Below are 20,207 nucleotides of genomic sequence, written 5' to 3'. Positions count from 1 at the left end.
ACGAACAATAAGACGCGAAGTCTATCTTCCTACTTTTCCATCCCTCACCGCTCCTCCGGCCCAATCGATCCGCCGAAAAGAAGAACGACCGAAGATCGTTCCGCTCGTGGAAAAATGGTTCCTGAAGTGCAATTTACGAGCCGGGAGTTCTTTATCCCCGTCCCGCGTAACGAGCTCCCAAAGATATCAAAGTACTGCATGGTCGCTAACTCGGCCCGACGAGCCCGCCGAATTTATCTACGAGACGCAATTCTTTCCTCTGTCCCGCGTCGGTTTGCAGAAAACAGCGCCGACTGCTGCTCGTAAACGGTTTAGCGAGGTGACCGCGGATAAAGGGACCGCGCGTTCGATCGTCGAGTTTATCACTCACCGAATTGCGCCTGCGGATCGGCTAACGTACCTGAAACAGATAGTAAAATACATTGTTAGCGCAACGGAGAACTAACAGTTAACGGCCGATGTATACGTGTAGCGATTATGTACGCGCAACTACGTTAATAGTTAATTCGTAGCTATGTTAATAACTCGGACATGTCCATAATCCGCTACCAAACCGAGCATACACGTGAATAAGTCGCTTATTAACTATTTTGCAGCATGTAATTGAGTCCGTTTAGCGTTTAATTCAAACGTTCACATTATCTGCTTATTACAATCAACATCTCTCGCGTAAGTCAGACTATTTTTTTTTTCTTTTTTTATTTTTACTTTAATTTTTTTTTTACAATTTTTCACGCGTCGTGTATGCGACTAAAATTACGAGAATTGACTTCGCGATGATCGGCGAACACAGATCCTTTACACGGCTCAATTACGACACTGGCAACGACGACTTTCTGGGCTTCCTGGGAGACTAAGACCGCCGCGCTTTGCGGTTTTATGTCGCGGCTATACATCCGCGGTGAATTTAATATCGGTCTCGCGGCGCCTCATTGTCAGGTCGGCCTGACGTCGGGCGTTAAACGCGATCGTTTTATCAGCCGCGTCATTCCAGTCGTGCGCTAAGTATTAACCCCCCCATGCGCTACCTAGGTCGGCCAATTTGCATACTGCCCCGTCTATTACATCCTGACCTAGCGCTGACGGACTTCTAGACGGTGGTCGGTTCGCACGGCTGCCGGAGTTCACTTGCATAATGGACCTAACTATTCGGTACTCCGGGCTATCCTTCACGTTGCTAATTGATCGGTAATCAGATTGACCTAGGGCGCACTTTCGCGCCGCATACATTAAGTCTCGCCTGACTTTATGAAAACGCACTAGACGCTATGGATTATATACACCGGCGCCCTTATAATCGCGCGGCCGTACGTTCCGACCGATCTAACAATCTGCGGCTTTAACTTTATCCGTGTATCGTTAACACTTTGTAAAAACTGCTTGCCAGCGGGGCGTGCTGGATTCGTCTTAGCTCGTAAAGCGGGTCATAAGCGATTTCACACCGCGTCTTAAACGACACGTTTTTAACATGCTAAAAAGCTCACGAGCTGATATGCCCTTTTTTTTCAGCGGTCTTGTTAAATCTATATACAAAAGCGAAATGCAAAATACATCGGCAGGCGGTCCGCGGCGCCACTTCGTTGGCGGGTCGCGTGTTCGATAGTTTCACGTTGATAAGCCCCGCATATGGAACGATAATAGAAGATTGTCAGTTGTGTTAATACGAAATATAAACTAGGCACTTTTCTGGAAGAATGATTAATTGTTACAGCTCAGCGTAACTCACGCGTCTAATCTTATACTTTGGTTTTTTTTTTTTTGCATTCGATCATTTTTGCGCCTCGTCGATCGCGATTAAAATTTTCGAACTTTCGGCTATTTCTATCTATTTTTTTTTAATCTTTTTAAAAATAAAACTTTATTTTTACATTAATTTAAATGCTGTCTACATTAATACGTTTTATTTTATGTTACAGTAACCGACAAAACTCTCCGCTGCAACTCCGCTGCAGCTCATGTATCATGCAGATTGGTAAGTCGCATAATTTTTATTTTGTAGTTTGTAATTGTAGTTTGTAACGCGAACGGTACTTTTTTTTTTTCGTTTTTTTTCTTTAACATTTCGAAAAGACAGTCGCGTTTCGAAGAAACAAAATTGGAAAGAGAAAAGCGGAGCGATCGGTGTACGGCCGAGGTGGAGCCCAGCGACGCGTATAAAAGTTCTGTGAAGGCGTACAATGGCATCGAGGGTTGCAGGGATGAAAGTTACGGTGAATCATTGGTGCGGCGGAGAATTGCTCTTCGGGTACACCGCTTTGCCTCGCTCATAAAATAAATCTGATATTACCGAGCTTTCCCTCTCTCTTGCTCGCCCTCCTTTTTATTCCCTTCTCTTTTTCTCTCTTTCTATCGCGGTTTTAGCATGCGTATATATCTCAACCCTTCCAGCGCTCCTCCGTCCCTTCGAGCGGCGCGGTACACCGGTATTTCGAAACACAATAGGGCGGTCGTGAGAAGTACCCGGAGCTCGATTCAAGCGGCGCCGCGTTTTCGGTATCGGATCGCGCGCGAGAATCGAGTCGCCTGAGGGGCAGTATCGTAAAACGGATAGTTTTTGCAGCGTGGGTCATGAACGTCGCCCCGGGCTATGCGCTTCCCGCGTTGTCGACACGCTGAGTTAGAATGATCGCCGTGTATACTTTCGACCAAAACCACCTCTTTTTTACCTTCGCCGCGTTTCACCCCGCTGATCAATTGTCCGCCGCTATCAACACGTTTCGCAGCATTCAGAAATAGCCCCGTCTTTATCGCGCGACACGCCGCGCGCTGTTACGTGAATTGAGAGTAAACAAATAGATTTCTAAAACTTGTACTCGCTCTCCGGAAAGTACACGGGAAGATACAGAGATGATAAAAAGGTTTATCTTTTTTGAAAATATTATTTTTTAACAACCGTGGTGTTCCCTACGCATTTTGGCACAGATATAAATCTCTTTTTATCGGTTCTGAATATAAAGATCCCGCTTGCGCATCGTAAAAAGTTAATGAAGTGGCAGCATGCTAAAATACACTCCGCAACGTCATGATAACTAAAATCGCAAAGGGGATTGTTCGCGTCGAGTTTACAGTTATGGAAATTTCATATGCCATCCGGTAAGAAGTAAGTAGGGGCGGGTATAAGAGAAACGATGATGATCCGCATTCTGAAATATCGAGAATGTATTAACTTTTACGGTTGTCAACATTATTATCTAGAGCATGTCGTAAAGAAGTCTCGAATAAAGAACATTAATAAACTCTTCCGATGAGAGCGCTGTTATGCTCGGTGTTTTATGACGCGAGAATATCACGCTTTGTTTGTCTCACATCGACACTTTTCTATAAATATGAACCTTTCCGTTTTAATAATCTTGTTACATGCACGCTCGTGCCTGCAGAATGCGCGCTACGCAAATTCGAAAGAGGATCAGCTCGTAATATAAACCAGCATTTATTTTATAATATTCCAATATTGATTTGGGAAGAACAATTTTAGCGCACCAGAGCGCTCTGAAATTAACTCGAAGCTTCTCTATATTTCCGTTTTATGATATCAATTGAGGACGGAAATGAAAGTGGCTGACGGTAGCGCTATTGAACAAATTTTTTTTTTTTATTTTTTTTTTTTTACGTTATTGACTGCGCCGCACTGCAAGTTTCTACCGAATAAATTCTTCCAATATCCATACCACGCGTTTTTTTTTTTTTTTTTTTTAATTTTTAAACTTTAATTTTTTTTTTTTTTTGTATCATTATTTTTCGACGTTAATGTGCTTGCGAAAATGCTGTTTTTACATTATATTAAGCAAAAACCACAGCGAGCATGCGAGCGTGAACTTTGCGCCTACGGAGACCGTCGTTATGTAGTTACACGGCGTTCGCGGACGGAAATTTCGAAATTGGTATTTCAGTACGTTGAAGTCGGAACGATGGAAAATTCTCCCTCGACGAATTATGGCAGGGAAAGTATGACGTTGTTCTCAAGCGTTCCCAGCGGATCACGAATGAATGTTATATGGGCTCCCCCGCCGCGTCCCTCGCCGCCCCGACCCACTCGTGCTCTCCGCACTTGCGTTGCTACCCACTGTCACCATATTCGCGGCTCCCCCATTGCTTTCAGCTCCCAGAGAAAAAAAAAGAAAAACGGACGGACCGTCGTATAATCACGCCTACCGATTTTTATCTGAACGCCGCGGTGTCAATCCCGCGGGCTGGGAAGCGTCGCGTAATAGGGACGATTTAAAAAATCTGCATACATCGCTCCCGAGATAGTTGTGCGTAACGTCTACGAAAAGGGGACAAGAAATGGAACGATCGTAAGCTGGCCGATCGTAGGAGATCGTTACACGGTTCCCGCTTCTGGCCAAATAAGCTTTCTCGCTTACGTGTAACGGTGTCAGGGGCCGGTTGACATAATGAACAATTAATATGCAAACAGCGAATACTTAATGCTAAGTTGCGCGGCAGATTCTGATAGGCTATTTGTAAGATTCATCGACTTTACGGCTATCCACCCTGCTCTACTTTAGATCCTATTTTAGCTTTTTTTCCCCCCATTTTACGCGCGGTGTACGGAAAAGAAATAAAATTACACGAAGTGTTTCTTTTAGTTAATATATATATTATATTTTAATATAAAACGCGCAACAATTAATATATTTAAAGTATGAATATTACATATCGTTGTTAACGAATCGATTTTACATTATGTTTATGAAATCATATCGACGCTATTTTGTTAGCTATATACGTTTTGATTTAATTTAAGAAATTTGCGAGAGTTCGTTTCAAGGCCAGCGAAAGTGAGGTAGAATCGGATACAACTTTCTTGGGTACAATAAATTTGATTATACTGCTTTTAGAAAAAGAGACGAGGTGCGATTCAGTATTGAATCGCCGTTGAGATGATGGGCTAGGCTAATTGGATTTTCCAGTCAACTTTCTTTTCTTTTAGCTAAAAAGAGTTCTTTGTTCGGCAGTTCATCAACATCAAATGCCCCATTACCGTCGAAATCGAGTTATTCCCGAACTGCCTTGTTAATAAAATAGATATTACATATAAAAGATATTTTCCTAGCTTTCAATTCTATTTTTCTGGATACAGAACTGTGTATTTATTGAATAACGTAAAATTTATTAAAAAAAGAAAAGAAAGAAATTTTAGCGAAATCTGTTGAAAGTATCGAACACGAATAAATTGTTTTATACAAAATTTTATTTCAAATGAATGAAATATTATTATGTTGATGCAATATTTATGCGATGTTACTAACGCTATTGCATATTAAATAATAATGTTATCGATATATGTTGTGATACTATTTTATTTTAATAATTATTTAATTAGGACAAAAAGAACTGACAATACATAGAATATTCAGTCAATTCGCGAACAGGTAAATTAATATTCATAAAATAAATAACAGAAATAGGGAAAAAAAATTTACACCTTCTTTGGGAATTGAGTACTAAATATTTAAATTTAAATTACTGCATGTTACATTTATTATTAAAATGCTCGTTTTTATAAATTATCCAGCAGTTGAATAGTTTTAAAATTCAACAATGTTACTTTCAAGCTTTCTTTCTCTGCAGTTAATGATCTTCATCAAAAGCCATGTCGTGATGGCTTATTGCCTCAGGGATTGTCCTATTACTGTTATTGTATTTGTAAGAACCCTCTTCAAATTATGCGCACGCTGCGATCGACAGTACAATGTACTCCCCATTTTCATTTCCTTTTTTCGTAGCAAAAATGTAATTAGTTCGTGGATGAAGACAGCACTGATTAAATATGCAAGGGTATTGCGATGAATCGAGCGTGAAATTGGCCGGATTGTTTTGTAATAAGCTTAGGAACGCGAAAGGAAAGTAATACACAGGATGTGCAGGATTAATAGATGAAAGTTGAGAATGTAATTCGTAATTCATTTTAGCAATCAAATCGATAATACTTTGGAGCAAAACTGAGATTTAAATCTGCATAGTGGCAAATTAGAATTTTTTTTTTTAATATTAATAGGATCTTAAATTTTAATCAGATTGATGAAAGAAAATTATTTTTAATTTGGTTAAATTTTTGATGAAATTTTTTTTTTTTTTTTTTTTAACTAAATATATTGATATGTTTGGAAATATGATTCTTTTGCAATGAAACGATAGCCTGTCTAATCGAAAAGGAAAGGGTAAAAACATATTTCCTCTTTTATAGGTATTGCGACTATATTCAGGCGTGCGTAATTTACGAAAATTGGGAGCAACCCTTCATGTCGGTAGTAGTGCGTTAGAGGGTTTCGCGAAGGCGAGTATGCTTTCGCAGCACCGTATGTGGGTGGGTTTTAATAGCCAATCTGCGAAACGCTGAAACCATCTCTCATAGCACGACACATTCAAGCATGCGAGTGTGTACACACATTTGAATTCAAGAATACCGAAAAGCTTACTATTTGCGACGTAATAAGCGGGGTACTCATTGTTATTGCTTAGGAAGATAAATTTAACAATTTGAAATTCAAAATTTCTAATTAATTAATGAAGTCAACAAAATACAAAAACTTATATTAATATCTTGTGAAACTTCCGTCGACGCGCGTAAACTTCGCGTATTTGCGAACGAGGAGAACGAATTCGATATATGTAGACGGTTATTTTCACGTTGACAATCACGACCGTAAGAACGCCGCCTATGGAAACGACGCGAGAGTAACAAATGAAATGACGTGACAAACGATTTCATCCCCTCGATTTCGTTCGACGTCACTCTCGCCCGGCGCCGGTTCTTCGCCTCGAGGCGAAATATTTCGGCGCGGCGCGGCGGATACAGCCTACGGGCGCACGCCCTGGCTTTCGAAATCGCGTGCTTAGCCACGCGAGAAATGGTCCGTGGGGTGTCTTCGAGTCGAGAGAATTTCAAGGGTGGTAATTATTAGCGGTGCCGATTCTCCGTCGCGGCACGAGCTCACGCGCCCACGAGGCCTAAAGGGATTTTCCAAGGGGGTCTTTCCACGGGCAAAATCGAGCTAACTATTTCGCCGGAAAGACTCTAGGGAGGGACGCGAGCTGAGAGATTGACAATCCGACGTTGAACGGCTGGACGGGATCGGTTCAACTCGAGGAGGTAATCCAACATCCCTCTTAAGGCCGCGCTTCGATCGAAGAAAGGGACTTATCTAGCTTTCGTTACCGTACACTTTCATTTCCACAATTTTCAAGAGAAAAATTGATACACTGACAAGAACAATTTTTGCAATTATTTTTAAATTAATAATTATATATTTGAAATCTATAGACTCCAAAGAAAAAAATTGAAAGATACTTAAAATATTTATCTTTAAAAAAAGTTTATATATAATTGCTTGCGTATTAATTACACAAGCACGCGAGAGATATCTGTGGTTTAATTGATTAGGTATGTTTTTAATCTTCGAGATCTTCAAAGGAGGAATTTGAGAATTATGTACACGGACAGAACTCTTTTTCTCTTTCTTTGTACCGAATGAGCATTGAGAAACGCGGACCCTCGTCTCTTCGTGTTCCTCGATCATGATTTAATCCGGGCGACTTAACTGGCCGACTTTACGTATCCTGTGGAATTAGGGAATAAAGATTATTAAGCGACAGGTCGAAGAGGCCCTTCGAAGTGAAGGGACAGCCGGAAAATCCGGGTTGACGCGAGTGAGATTTTCTTCAACCGTGTCCGACTTGTAAACGTCACGACGTGAAACGGAATAAATGTATGTCTGTAGAAAGTCATTAATGTTGCAGCGTTTTTGCAATTAAACGTTAATTAAGGCGCCACGCAAGTATATTTAAATATAAGTTCGAAATACATAATCCGCGGGGGAAAGAAACGCTTTCGCCTCACTTGCCGCAGTTCGTAAATATTGAACTTTAAGTCCCAGGCATTTAAAAACTTCCGCGAAATTTCCTGTACAATTGTACAGTCCCGGAGAAATTTTTGCACAGTGCGTTCTACGAGTTCTACGGGAAGTTGCAGTTACAGCCGGTATTGTACGTAAGTTTCTCGCACGGCAAGTTATCACAAAGCGAAATGATAATCGGCCAACTCGCGAAGTTATTCTTACTTTAGCAGTCTTTAATGTAATAAGCAGTCCTGCCCAGGTTTCTTTTCTTCCTATTGAAATATAAACTGCGAAATTTTGCGCACTGATATTATTATGCTATTTTTTTCTTTTTTTTTTTTTTCTTGCAAATCAATGCAATTTGGACCTTCGCATTTTCCCGCAGATTTTTTTTAACACGAACGGGAATGAAGCAACGTGTAAGACTGCAAGGAGAGTTAGTATATACTTTCCCCCGCACAACTTGACTCTTAGCGAGAAGATGACGCGCCGCGGAGAGGGTTGAGAGTAGCTAGCGAGGGAAAAAAAGTGAGAAAGACTAGCGAGAGATAACGCCAGGGCGAGTAAAAGGATCTGTCGAGTGAGCGAGGCAGATAGATAGTGGAAAACTGGTAAACTTTCTTAAAGCATAACCGTTACCGTAAGGCAATGACGAAGTGGCACTCTGCGCCTCGCGTACAGGTAGATTCATCTGCTCGCCCAAGGGTTGCTTCTTACTTCTTGCGCGGAAAACAGTTTCTCGGGTTACCGCGCGCGTCTCCGGCGTTAGTCAAACTTCGCGCTTCGCGATATTTTCCATATCCTCGTTCTTCCATATAATATTTCCGAAACTAAAACCGAGAATATTATGCGGTGAAGTTTACGTAAAAAAAAAAAATTATTGTATTTAATTAAAGTAGTATATGCCAATTTTCTTCCTTCTTTTTTTTTTTTCTCTCTCTTTCTTTCTCTCTCTCTCTCTCTCTCTCTCTCTCTCTCTCTCTCTCTCTCTCTCTCTCTCTCTCTCTCTCTCTCTCTCTCTCATCAAGTTTTTTTAATAAAGTAGCTCAAAAAGATAATTGAATTTTTGCCGGTAGATATATTGCACGTAATATCCTCGTGCAAGATGGAAAATCGAAGTCGCGTAACTTTCTACATGCTCCGTAGCCGCGCCTCGTGCAATCTCTTCCTTCTTCCAGACTTCTCGTTTGCGTTTCGCGGCTCGATGGAAATTCAAGGAGTTATGCCCCGGAGGACGGTCCAGGAGGGCAATATCGGAGTGTCGTTTCAATTCGCGGACCATCGAGCCCCCTTCTCGTTCTCGGCCATCTTTCCCGTCGATCTTCTCGTTAACGCGTCTAAGTAGCCAGGCTTCGTTCAACCCCGCTAATTCAATAATATCGCTGAATCTATTAAGCGGATAGGATCGACCGGCGGAGGAGAGCCGATAGTAGTGGTAGGGAATGGACCGGCGCTCTAATATCATCTCGTAATGCTCCTTACCTACCCCATACCCGGCTCTCTCTCCGTGGTAATGGGTTTTCGCTACCCCTGAAATTTTGCCATATCCACCTATCGCAACCGACATACTACTCCACGGGAGCGCGACGGATCAAATTGATTCGATTCGAAGCCAGAGAAGGTACCAAACTAATTGGCTATCATGAGTTCTGCATATCTTGAAATTTTGATTAATAGATATCTTCCCTCGATTCGGGAACGTCTGTAGGGAATTTGGCTACGTATCGTCTTGGCCGAACTCCGTCGGATTATTTCCGTCAAATGGCAAAAGCGTCCCCGCTTCGTGCTGCGAATATAATATTCTTATTTTGAATTTTTATCGACGAGCGCTCTCGCTTTCTGCGTACCGCAGTTTTTAATATAAACGCGCGGGTTTTACGCCACTACACGTGTGTCTTTTAGCGGCTCTTGCCACTTATCCTGTTCATTTGATCTGCGCTCAAGGGTCTCGCGTAAATTTAATATTTCAGTATCGCTCGATCGTCCGTGCTGAATCAAAAAGTCATTTTCTCTCTTGATCTCACAAAGGTCAAGTGTCGGCGGCGGCAAAAGCGGTGTAATCTCGTTCCCGTAGTCTCTTTCCCGCAGTCTTTTCCGGCGCAAATAAAATTTTATCCGGATTGTTATTTGGACGAGCGTGAGACAAGTAATTCGCGCCGGGAAAAGAAATAAAAAAAAAAAAATAAAAAACCTTACGAATTTTCACGTATGGCGTAAGGACGCCACCCTGCGATATCCACGTGTCTGGATCCGTGCAAATTCGTCTAGACCGACCTCGTCTCTTCCAAGCTCATTGATAAATCGTGCCGCAGCTGCCCGTACCCGCTTCCCGTCGACGGCGGGCGCTGCTATTTTTAAAAAGATAACAAATGACGTTTATAATAAGCGCATTCCGAATAGCACGCGCCTCGCTTTGCGCAAACTTCGTCGCGAGCCAGCCGTGCCTTTTTATTTCACCCAACGTATGACGCACCTCGGCGTAGCTCTGCGTCTCCTCGCGTCTTTCGATGAAAAATTAGAAACGCAGATGAATAGCCCCTCGTCGCTGAAAAGATCCCCGCGGCGAAGCACGCTCGTTAGGCGTATCAGAGTGCAACATAGTGATTAAGGCTGAGACAAACCGATCAATCTTTGTGCCGCTGTTGTTATTATTATTGCTGCACAAGAGACGCCGGTGGACGTTTTATCGCGAGCTCACGTACGAGGAAGCTCGTGCGTTCGATACTCCAGAAGGGGGGAAGGGGGTGTCGTCGACAAGATGGATCGCGCGACATATCTTAGCCGACATCTTTTTCAGACAACGAAAAGAAATCAGCGACGACTTAGCGGAAGCCCATCCACCTCGCCTTTCGCCCACCCGCCACGGTTTCTTCCTGCCTCCTGCTTCCTTTCCCGTTTTCCCCGTCGGCTTCGCGTTTTTTTTTTTTTTTTTTAAGAACGAAAGAGGGAAGACGGCGTGTCGCAGTCGACTCTCGATTCAAATGGGTTTGGCGTATCGCGATCGCGCGGATCACCCTCTGTTTCCGCGACGTACGACTCCGTTTCCCATGAATAACGCATCTTCTCGGGGAAATCGATATGCAGATTGCCGGAGTGTACCGACGTATACTCCCATGTCTTTTCCCTTCACCTTAGTCGTGCGGCAGCGATTCAGGGATATGCGGATTTAGGTCAGTGGCAAACCTGATATCACGGTTTTTTTCTCACTTCCCCCTTTTTCTTCTTCTTCTTCTTTTTTTTTTTTTTTTTTTTTTTTCTTGCTATTACGATTGTTTCCTCAACGCGCGAACTCGCCGGTTAAAAAGCGGAAACCAATGCTAAATCCAAGAGGGTGACGTAGAGAGCGAAATTGAATCGTTTTGCTATCGACGGGCATCTTTGGTCGATCTGCTCGCGGATCGCATCAGATTTCCACCCGCGATTGATTTTTCACGATGGCACGTCGCTGCTGGCACGAGGCACATTCTATTTCATGCCGCGATACTACATTAGCGCGCCCGCACAATCAACGATTGCCGATACATCCCGCGGTGTCGCTTTTATGCTTACGCCGATTAAAAGCTGCATAAACTGGCGGCGGCTCGTTTATTTCTAGCCGTTTCGAAAAGCGATTCCCCCGACGTGAAGTAGATCATGCGTTACGATCGGTTCTCGTATACATTTAAATACCTTAAAAAATAAAAAAAAAACGCATCGCGAAAGGGTCAAGCGTCAACAAAACTGTTAATAACGTGCCATTTCGAATGTGCGAACGAGCTCGATATCATTATCCGTTTTCCGTTTTGCGTTCGACGTTATGAATTGTGGGAATAAATTATACAATTTCGACGACGAGCAATGCGGTGCGCGAAAGTGCGGCGTATAATAGCACGCGTCTCTTAAATCGTATTATGAACGCGATCGGAAATTCGGTGTTTTTAAACGTGGATTGTTAGGTTCCCGGGTGTACCGAGCGTTTAATATAATTTTAATCACGCAACGGCCGCTCGTTCGCCGAAAGGCTACGAAATCCGTCCCTGTAATCTATCGTTACGGTGAAAAATTTTGCCGCAAAAACTGTTGGCTGTTGGTGCGGCGCGAACGAGAGCTCTTCTTCCTTCTTCCTCCTTTCTCGTCTTTCATCAGTCGTGCAATTAAATCGCGCGGCTGCACGTCAAACGCGAGCCAATTTGCGAACCGTACGTGCGTGCGTGCGTGCACACGCGTATCCGCGTCGATAATAGCGACTCGGCTAGCACGAATCAATTAAATTGTAGTTGACGCAACGAAACCAAACTGTCATTATTGACTGCCGACTGGAAATAAAATGCTTTTGTAAATCGGTTTAGATTCGGTTCATTTGGAAAATCGTCGGGTAAATAACGGACGAGAGAGCCGTTCCGCGATTGGTCCTGGATTTGTCTTGCGTAATTTAAGCTCGGCAAACAGATGCAATCTGCGCCGATTCACTGTCTTCATTGTATCCAGTTCCGTTGAAAATTTAAATTGCCGAAACGAGAAACGGAAAACGCGCGCGTTGTACCAATGGGCTATCGAACGTTAATCGGCTTTATGGACTCTATGTGTGCGGGAATTATTGATCCGAATAAAGTTTACAACAAATTTTATATGCATATTGGTACGCTCTCTTTAGCATTTGTACAAACAGCTACTTTCAATAGATAAATTAAAAAAAAACCTGTCAACAAGATTCAAATTCTATTTTTTTTCTTTTTTTTTACTTTTACGAGAATATATTTATGTTACTATATTATTTACTATATATATATATATATATTAAAAGAATATATTTTCTCGCAAACAATGTGATGAAATAAACATAATATAAAAGCCATTAGAAATTTAAATTACGGTAATTATTCAAATAAATTTTATATTGACAGTAAGAAAATTTAAATAAATGAGGTGATTTTCCGCGGAGTCTTTATTTAAATTAATCACAAAGATTAATCGCGAACTTTTAACGCAGAGACCCGCTTTTCTTGTCTTTATATCGCCAGCCGCGCGATCGATAGCTATAATAAAGAACGAGGTGAATTGACAATCAATTTTCCCCGCGTACTTTTATTTCACCGCGGTTTTCATAATAACATTTATTTTTCGTCTTTGCGGCGGCGGTAGATCCCTGCAATTTTAATTACACAGTTCGCGATAATGTTCCTACTTTTTATTATCGCGTTAACGCCGTGATGGAGCTTCTGCCTTGCGGAAATACGGCTAGTAAATTCACGAAAGCTGATAACGCTTAAAAGGTGGTCTTTAGATACGCGGAAGGAACGAACGCCGGCAAATTCCTTTAGGTAATTATCGTGTTCGTAAGTAGCAGAATACCGTGGGGATTGCGCGCGAGATGTAGGACACACACTTGAGTTGCATTCCCGTAATATGTGTATATACGTGCCATGTATACGGAGTCCCATTTCTCTCTTTTTCTCTTTCTTTCTCTCTCTTTTTCTTCCTCTCTTTCTCACACCATATCTATACACGAAACATGCCTCTCTTGATTGGCACCGAAACTAGGTCGGACTTCTTGCATGGTGTAACGTGATTGCGCTAGATGTACATTTAACATTCCGCATTGACCCCGGCGTTAGTTGGTTCGATCGAATAACCCCGCTGCGAACCCTTTCGCATCAGAGGTAGGATGTGCCCGGCGCCGAAACGATATCCAGACGTGCGTCATGCAAAGGCGAACGGCGCCTCCCCGACACGTTCGATTTTATTGCGATGATTCAGACACGCGGTGAGCATCGCCGAATGCGTTTTGAATAGTTCCATTGGCAGGCTGTAAAAAATACGAGTTACGAGCCCGTTTTACGTACCGCTCTTACGCGAATGGTTCCGGACGTGACTGCAGGGAGATTTAACGGTCCAAATATACTCATATCGAACACAATAATGACCTTTTATGCGCATATGCATACTTTTGACTTGGTCATCTAATGTATTTGTTTTATTGCCGCGTATTCAATTTTATCATTATTCATGATAATATATTGAATACACAATTACCGAGTAAATTACACGGTCTTGACATTGAATAATAGCAACTTTAAATATATAATTAACGACTTTTGTGTAAAAATGCTTCATTTTTACTAACTTTCTACGGCGGTTTTATTTGTTCACTTGCACGTTTATTATCCGTAGGCGCCCAATTTTGTGGTTAGGTCCAATTAAAAATCACGAGGTCATTTATTTGCTCAAGGGATACAATCGAGGTTGAGGAAGGAAGGACCGGGAGTGGGTGTAAATAATGGTCAAGCGGCCAGAAAGGTCGGCTTCTGCGAGAAAGGGTACGTGGCAAAGAGAAATTAAGGCAGCGGTTGCCAGAGTGTAATGAGTGCTAAAGCCGCACTGGCGTAAGAACCAAAGAAAATGCATAGAGCCGCAAAATTTCAAACGTAACAAAATTGCAAATAAAACAGAGGAAACGGAGAAGGTACAAACCGGAGGAAAATTAATTTAATTTATCTTTCTAAGCAATTAATTTTATTACAAATACACACAATATAAATAAATGTACACGCGTGCGAATTTTATTACATGCATTTTACTATTTTTATTACGTCGTGATTTATCGATACATTCGAGCGGCACGTTTTTATTTCTCTTCCGGTACTTGATGTAATTTTATGGGCGCGGTTTTCTTTTTCGCGACCCTTTTTTTTCTTTTTTTTTTCTTTTTTTTTCCCAATCAAACGCCGCATTATGCTATATTATCCATCTAATTGCGCCCATTAATTATATCCGTTCGTCGACTCCATTCGGTATGGACGATTAATCTTTGAGTCCGCGGCGCGCGTTCCTGCACCAGTGCGCGGCCAGAAAGGATGGATTAGTCACCTGCACTCAGGGCATGCGCTCGATAAGAGCTCTTCTAACGTTCCCCTGCCGAGTGGTCGCCGCTACCGTTGCAATTGCCGTTGCTCCCGGCACAGTCGCCATTTAGATTTCATTACGAACCTTAAACACGCGCTATTTACGAGCCAGCAGATAAATATAAGGCCCGTCGCCGTATACGTTTGTCGCTTAGTAAAATACGTTTCAATGCGCTCTCTCAACAACTTGATTAAGATTTAGAGATTTAAAGACAGCGGCTAAAATTATAATTAAGCAATTGTACCTCGCGGTGCGACTGTAAAGAATATCGTCACGTCGTTATGATATCATTTTGATGAGAAAAAAAAAAAAATAAAAACTATCGACAAAAGAGGGAAAGATTTGCGATGCTCCAAACGCGACCGTAAGTTTTAGGACAGGACGTTCTAAATTCACGGGGAATTGCCGGACGAGGCTTTCGGGTAAATTAAGGATCGTACGTAAGAGACGTTGCCGGCCACCCTCAATGACGGTAATAACACTAACTTCTCGTCAACCTTCGTCGAGAAAACCCTCGAAGGATCCTCTCGCCTAACGTGGCAGTATTTCGCGGGAACGCCTTAAACGGCGTCGTCTAGCTGATGTTGAAACGAAAGGAAGAACAACGAGATCGTTCGCGGGAGCAGATCGCTCGGGGTTAAAACGCGAGCGACGGTCACCCCGCTTACTCGTCGTGGTTTCCACACCGATCGGTTAATATTTTTCTAACAATCGCGACGACGTTGGCGCCGCAATTGCGGAGGGTTTCTCTACAGCGCGAGCCGGCCGAACTCGCTCGCAGTCGACGAAATAAAACGTGGCGCGCTTTGTCCGATCTTATCGGTTATTTCCCTTAACCCATTGGGCTTTCCTCCGCCGGGAATCCAATACTTGCAATTAAATTTTTCGATATCTCGATATTCTTGTCGGTAACGAGCGACACGGTGACTGAACCGGATCTTGAGAATCGACTATTTGAGAAATCTGTTTGAAGGAGACGACGGCCGAGCCGGTGCCCTTACCGATGAGGGAAAACCGGCTGCTGGCTTTGATGAGTCACAAAGAGAGGGGCACGGGCATTATTGCGAAACGGGACGCGAATCTCAGTCGTCAACGACGGCTTTCGTCCTCGGCGATGCCGTTCTGTGACAGAGAGGGATTGTGCGCTATAGAGGCGCGGGAGGTTAGCTCAGGCGTGATCCAGCATAATGCGAGAGCAATTTGGTGAATGGAGTTAATTCAATAGAGGCCCTCGAGCACGCCTCCGGTACTCGGGGGGCCTCTTCAGCGTCTGGTGAACGTTAACCTCCACCAGATACAGCTCTCCTACGCCGCCTGTCCGCTTCGTTTCGACCGACGCGACGTACGAAATCGCGCCTCTTGCAGGTTCGTTTAAGCCTCACGCGGCCCTGAATCGGGACGGACTGGAAAGAAGAAGCGCCCGTTTAAGTCACAACAGCCTCTACTTGAAACGTATTTTTTTCTTTCCCTCCCTCGCCGACTGCACCGCCTGTTTCTTTTACCTTCGAGTAACGAGCGAATTTTCAGAGGGAGTTCGATATACAAGCGCGTTGTATTTTTCAAGACAGTTATTTTCAATCACTCACGCTATACTTGAACGGCAAATAATAATTTCAATTTCGAGCAAGCGAATAATAATATTAATAATCATTTTTAATTTTAAAATCCTGACGAAAGTTTTAAGTGCGATTTTACTGGAACTTTTACTGTAACGTATATGAGTAAGTCGCTTTTATGTATGTGCGTATCTTTATATCTCCTTTTTACTACTTTATACTCTTCGATGTCTTATAAATCGTCCCGATGTTCCAATAATAGAAAATAAAAGATTCAAGCACGCGCGGATCCTCGAAATGCCTACGAATCAAATAGAGGAAGAAAAATAACGTTTGAAGAGACGCGGAATTGTCCAGTCTGCTTGCGAGGTTGCGTATATCCGCGAACGAGTGAACGATAAATTCACGACGAAAAATAAAACGAAGACAAGAGAAATGAGCAAGATCTCCTCAGTCTCACAATGCGACTCGTTACTGACTCGGTTTCGCTCGTTCTCTCTCACTCTCTTCTCTCTTTTTTTTTTTTTTCATTTTTTTTCTTTCTCTTTCTCTTCTTACCTCCGCTCCCTCTTTCCCTCGCTGCACTCGCAGACACACACGTGTTCTCGAGCTGTCTGCCAATCGAAAATCGTGTCGGCGATCAAATTGAATTTCCTACATTCACTTCTTTCTGCTCGTTGAGAGCGAGACGATCGAGAGCGGCTGAGGAAAAAATCTCACGGGATTTTCCGCGCTCGAGATGCGTGCGTTCGAAAAAGCGATCGCGAAGTAACTCCGGCATCGCGAAACCGACGCTCAATCGCTCGCGTAATTATCATCCTTCCGACAATAAATTTTTTTTTTATATGCACATTGATGGTTTATTTCGATTAAATATATAAAAAAGAAATAAAATAAAATAATACGCATTCTCTAAACTTCTATACATTAGTAATGAAGACAACTGTACGGTTATAAACTCTACGCGGCAAATTTTTAATTATGTTAAACGTCAGTCTGTCGGGGAGACACTTCGCGATGAACAAAAAGCCCCGTTATTTCCCAACGGAATAATAATGGCTTTCGTTTCCAGTTGAACGGCGGGCGAGTTGACGCGCGGATTGACCCTAGATCGTTAAAAAAAAAAAAAAAAAAAAAAAAGAGAGAGAGAAAGAGAAGGGGAGAAAAGAATCGAGAAAAAATACACTGAAATTGGCAATGCTGCGAAATGATCGGTCGCGTGTGTTCGCGTGGACGTCGCGTACCAGCCGCGACAACGTTGCTGGGCGAATCCGTTTTCGCGCCCGGCTGTCCGCGGCAGATTTTTGGTGCGGATACGTTATGGGTCACCCCGGGTGGCGGACAGTTACGTCGACGTGGACAATCGATGTTAGCTATCAGTTGCAGTTTGCGCGGGGCGGTTATGCCCAGGACAATTGTTATTGACAAATCGTAATGTCGGTCATCAGTCATGACTATGACAGGGCACCTGCAGCGTCGTGCGGCGAACGGCGTGTTTATGCTCTACGACGTGCGCATCTCCTACACAAAGGCGATTTACGCGTCTCCAAAGGAACGACTGCCGATGAAAATTCGCGTCCCCGTGTTATCGAAAAAATTTCTATTCGCCGAGAAAAGAAAAAAAAATACAATTTGTCTTGGCTACAAATTTTAGCAATATCTGTAATTTTTTTTTTTTTTTTTTTATTAATAAGATATTACAATACAATGCGTACTTTGTTTTCATCAATTGCAAACATTTGAGTCTTAAATTATATAAATCACATATGATTGAATCGATTATGCGAATTTCATGAATTTGATTTCCGCGCTGCGCTTTTCATACGCGGACGATATTATATTATTTTAATCTCGATTTAAATCGAGCTGCTTTGTCATATTTCCACAACGAAATAGAAAGCAGGACGCGCCGCGAAATTATTTGCGCGGGGAAATTGTTCGTGCGAGGAACACGTACGCATCTGTCAGTGTCGTGAAACGAGCGCAAGGATACCTTGACGTCTAGATCATATTGGAACACGGAGACGCGGCGGAGAAAAAGAGTTTTCCATTCTGGGCGTCTGACGAGCATTAATTATGGACAGCGCGCACGGCGACGGCGACGCGTTATCGGCATTGTTATTCATGATCACCAATGTGATCCTGGAAGGACAGACGCGACGGACCATAACCAGGGCCAGGACACCGGTCCTGGTCTCTGAATACCGCGTCGACCTCCTGACACTTACGATTAGCCAATGTCTGTGTGTTTCCCTAGTTAGACACGTTACATACTTTATTATCATCTCGAGCCGACTCTGAAATGACGACGAAGCCGGCCATGTAATTTAGATACGCGAAGGTACATTCAACAGTCGATTGTATTCAATACGCCGTGATAACGGTGCTTTCATTTTTGCCAGATTATTTTTATCGTCCTTTTTGAGGTTTGAGTAGTACGTTTAGTTCAGTTCGTTTATTCTGCGCGTAAAAAATTCATTTTTTTTTTCTTTTTTTTTCTGTAAAAACAAGGAATAATTTTCAGTTTGATGTATCTTGGTTAAGCAAAACGTATTTTTTTTTAATATCTCTATTTTTTAGTTTATTACTTTTACAGTTGCTTCGCGTGAGGTTTGGGTAGATTTGCAGAATGAACGCTACGCTTCGAGGTTGACGTGATAATTCCGATACATTAATAGTCTTTAACTTTAATACGTTGAAGTCAGTATTTATCGCGCGTTATAACGCATGCATATTTACGTGTACGTATCGCAGATTACGGCAAGTATTCTCGCACTGGAGGTGCTCGTGTAAAATTATTATCGTGAAATTTAGAGAGGGGTGGAATACTTTAGTGTGGTGTAAATAAATCGGGCAATTCGCTGCCGGAACGATCGTTCTGACACTTAAAAGGCCATTAAGAACTCAATGATCACTATGGCTGTCATCCACGAAAATTTATAATGTAATATACCAAACGTTACTGAGGAAATACCGACGCATTTCTCAAGTAAAGAATTATATGAAGTTGTAAAATTGAATAACGGGTGACTTCTTTCGATCTAACTCGGCTTTCCAAAGGTAGAAAAATATATAAATCAGTTTTTAATAATATATAATTTGAAGAGCGTGACTCTCGAAGTTTTACTCCGGCCGAAATAATTCTGCAAATTGATAGAAAAAAATTTGCGCGCAAGGGAGAAAGGTCGAAAAATATTTCGCGTGCGTTTACGCAAACGTGAAATTACATTATTTATGCAGGCCCGGTACGTAGCGTTCGAACCTTACGTACACTGGCGAGCTGGTTCGTATTAAATTTATATGGTTCAGAGCGCAACTCTGATAATCCACGTTCGCAAGCGAAATTACGCGGAATACAACGTGGTGGAGCTCGGCGCGTTCAGTTTCGAATTATCGACCATTCTCGAGTGCATCGATAGAATCCCATTGTTGGCCCGCGCGCTCAAAGTGGAGGCGATATTCGCGGAGACGAACGGAAGACTTTGGGCGATGAACGGATGGACATTCGGAATCGTGTACGAGCTTAGACTAACCCGTTCCTCTCGAAATGACCCCCCCTCCTTCTCTGCCCCCTCTCGCCCTCTCTGGAGTCGTGGTTCGATGTGGCTTTTGGAGGGGACGAGATATCGCATTATTCCCGACTGAATGGGGTAAATCAGGGTCTCGTAGAGTTCCAACGTGGAATCGGCGGTTCTCTCGGATCGCTGATGTCGAGAGGATGAGGGTTAGCTGGCGGCAGCGGCTGCCTTGGGAATTCAATTATACCTACGGAACAATGGCACCCGCGCTGGTAATGAAGGGACCGTCGCCGGGAGGTCATCAGATTACGTGGTATTTACAATATATAAGCCGGATGGTTGGCGGATAAAGAGGGCTCCTGGCGGCATTTCTTTCTCGCAGCCCCCGACTCGCACGGCACCTCCCACGA

General features: G+C 42.9%; 1 protein-coding gene and 1 long non-coding RNA gene across 10 annotated transcripts in view; one reads left to right on the top strand and one right to left on the bottom strand.

The window, feature by feature from the left end:
• Window positions 1–20,207, bottom strand: part of Ten-m (teneurin transmembrane protein Ten-m) — a 481,599-nt gene that overhangs the window by 336,445 nt on the left and 124,947 nt on the right. The window lies entirely within an intron of this gene.
• LOC139109381 (uncharacterized) overlaps window positions 1–20,207 on the top strand; it is a 148,820-nt gene that overhangs the window by 85,186 nt on the left and 43,427 nt on the right. Inside the window, exon 8 of the long non-coding RNA XR_011546826.1 lies at window positions 1,917–1,972. This is a non-coding gene — a long non-coding RNA (uncharacterized lncRNA). The remainder of the gene's footprint in view (window positions 1–1,916; window positions 1,973–20,207) is intronic.

The sequence above is a fragment of the Cardiocondyla obscurior genome, linkage group LG17, assembly GCF_019399895.1.
Source record: "Cardiocondyla obscurior isolate alpha-2009 linkage group LG17, Cobs3.1, whole genome shotgun sequence".
In the NCBI taxonomy this organism is placed as follows: domain Eukaryota; kingdom Metazoa; phylum Arthropoda; class Insecta; order Hymenoptera; family Formicidae; genus Cardiocondyla; species Cardiocondyla obscurior.
This window is presented reverse-complemented; position numbering and strand designations above follow the sequence as displayed.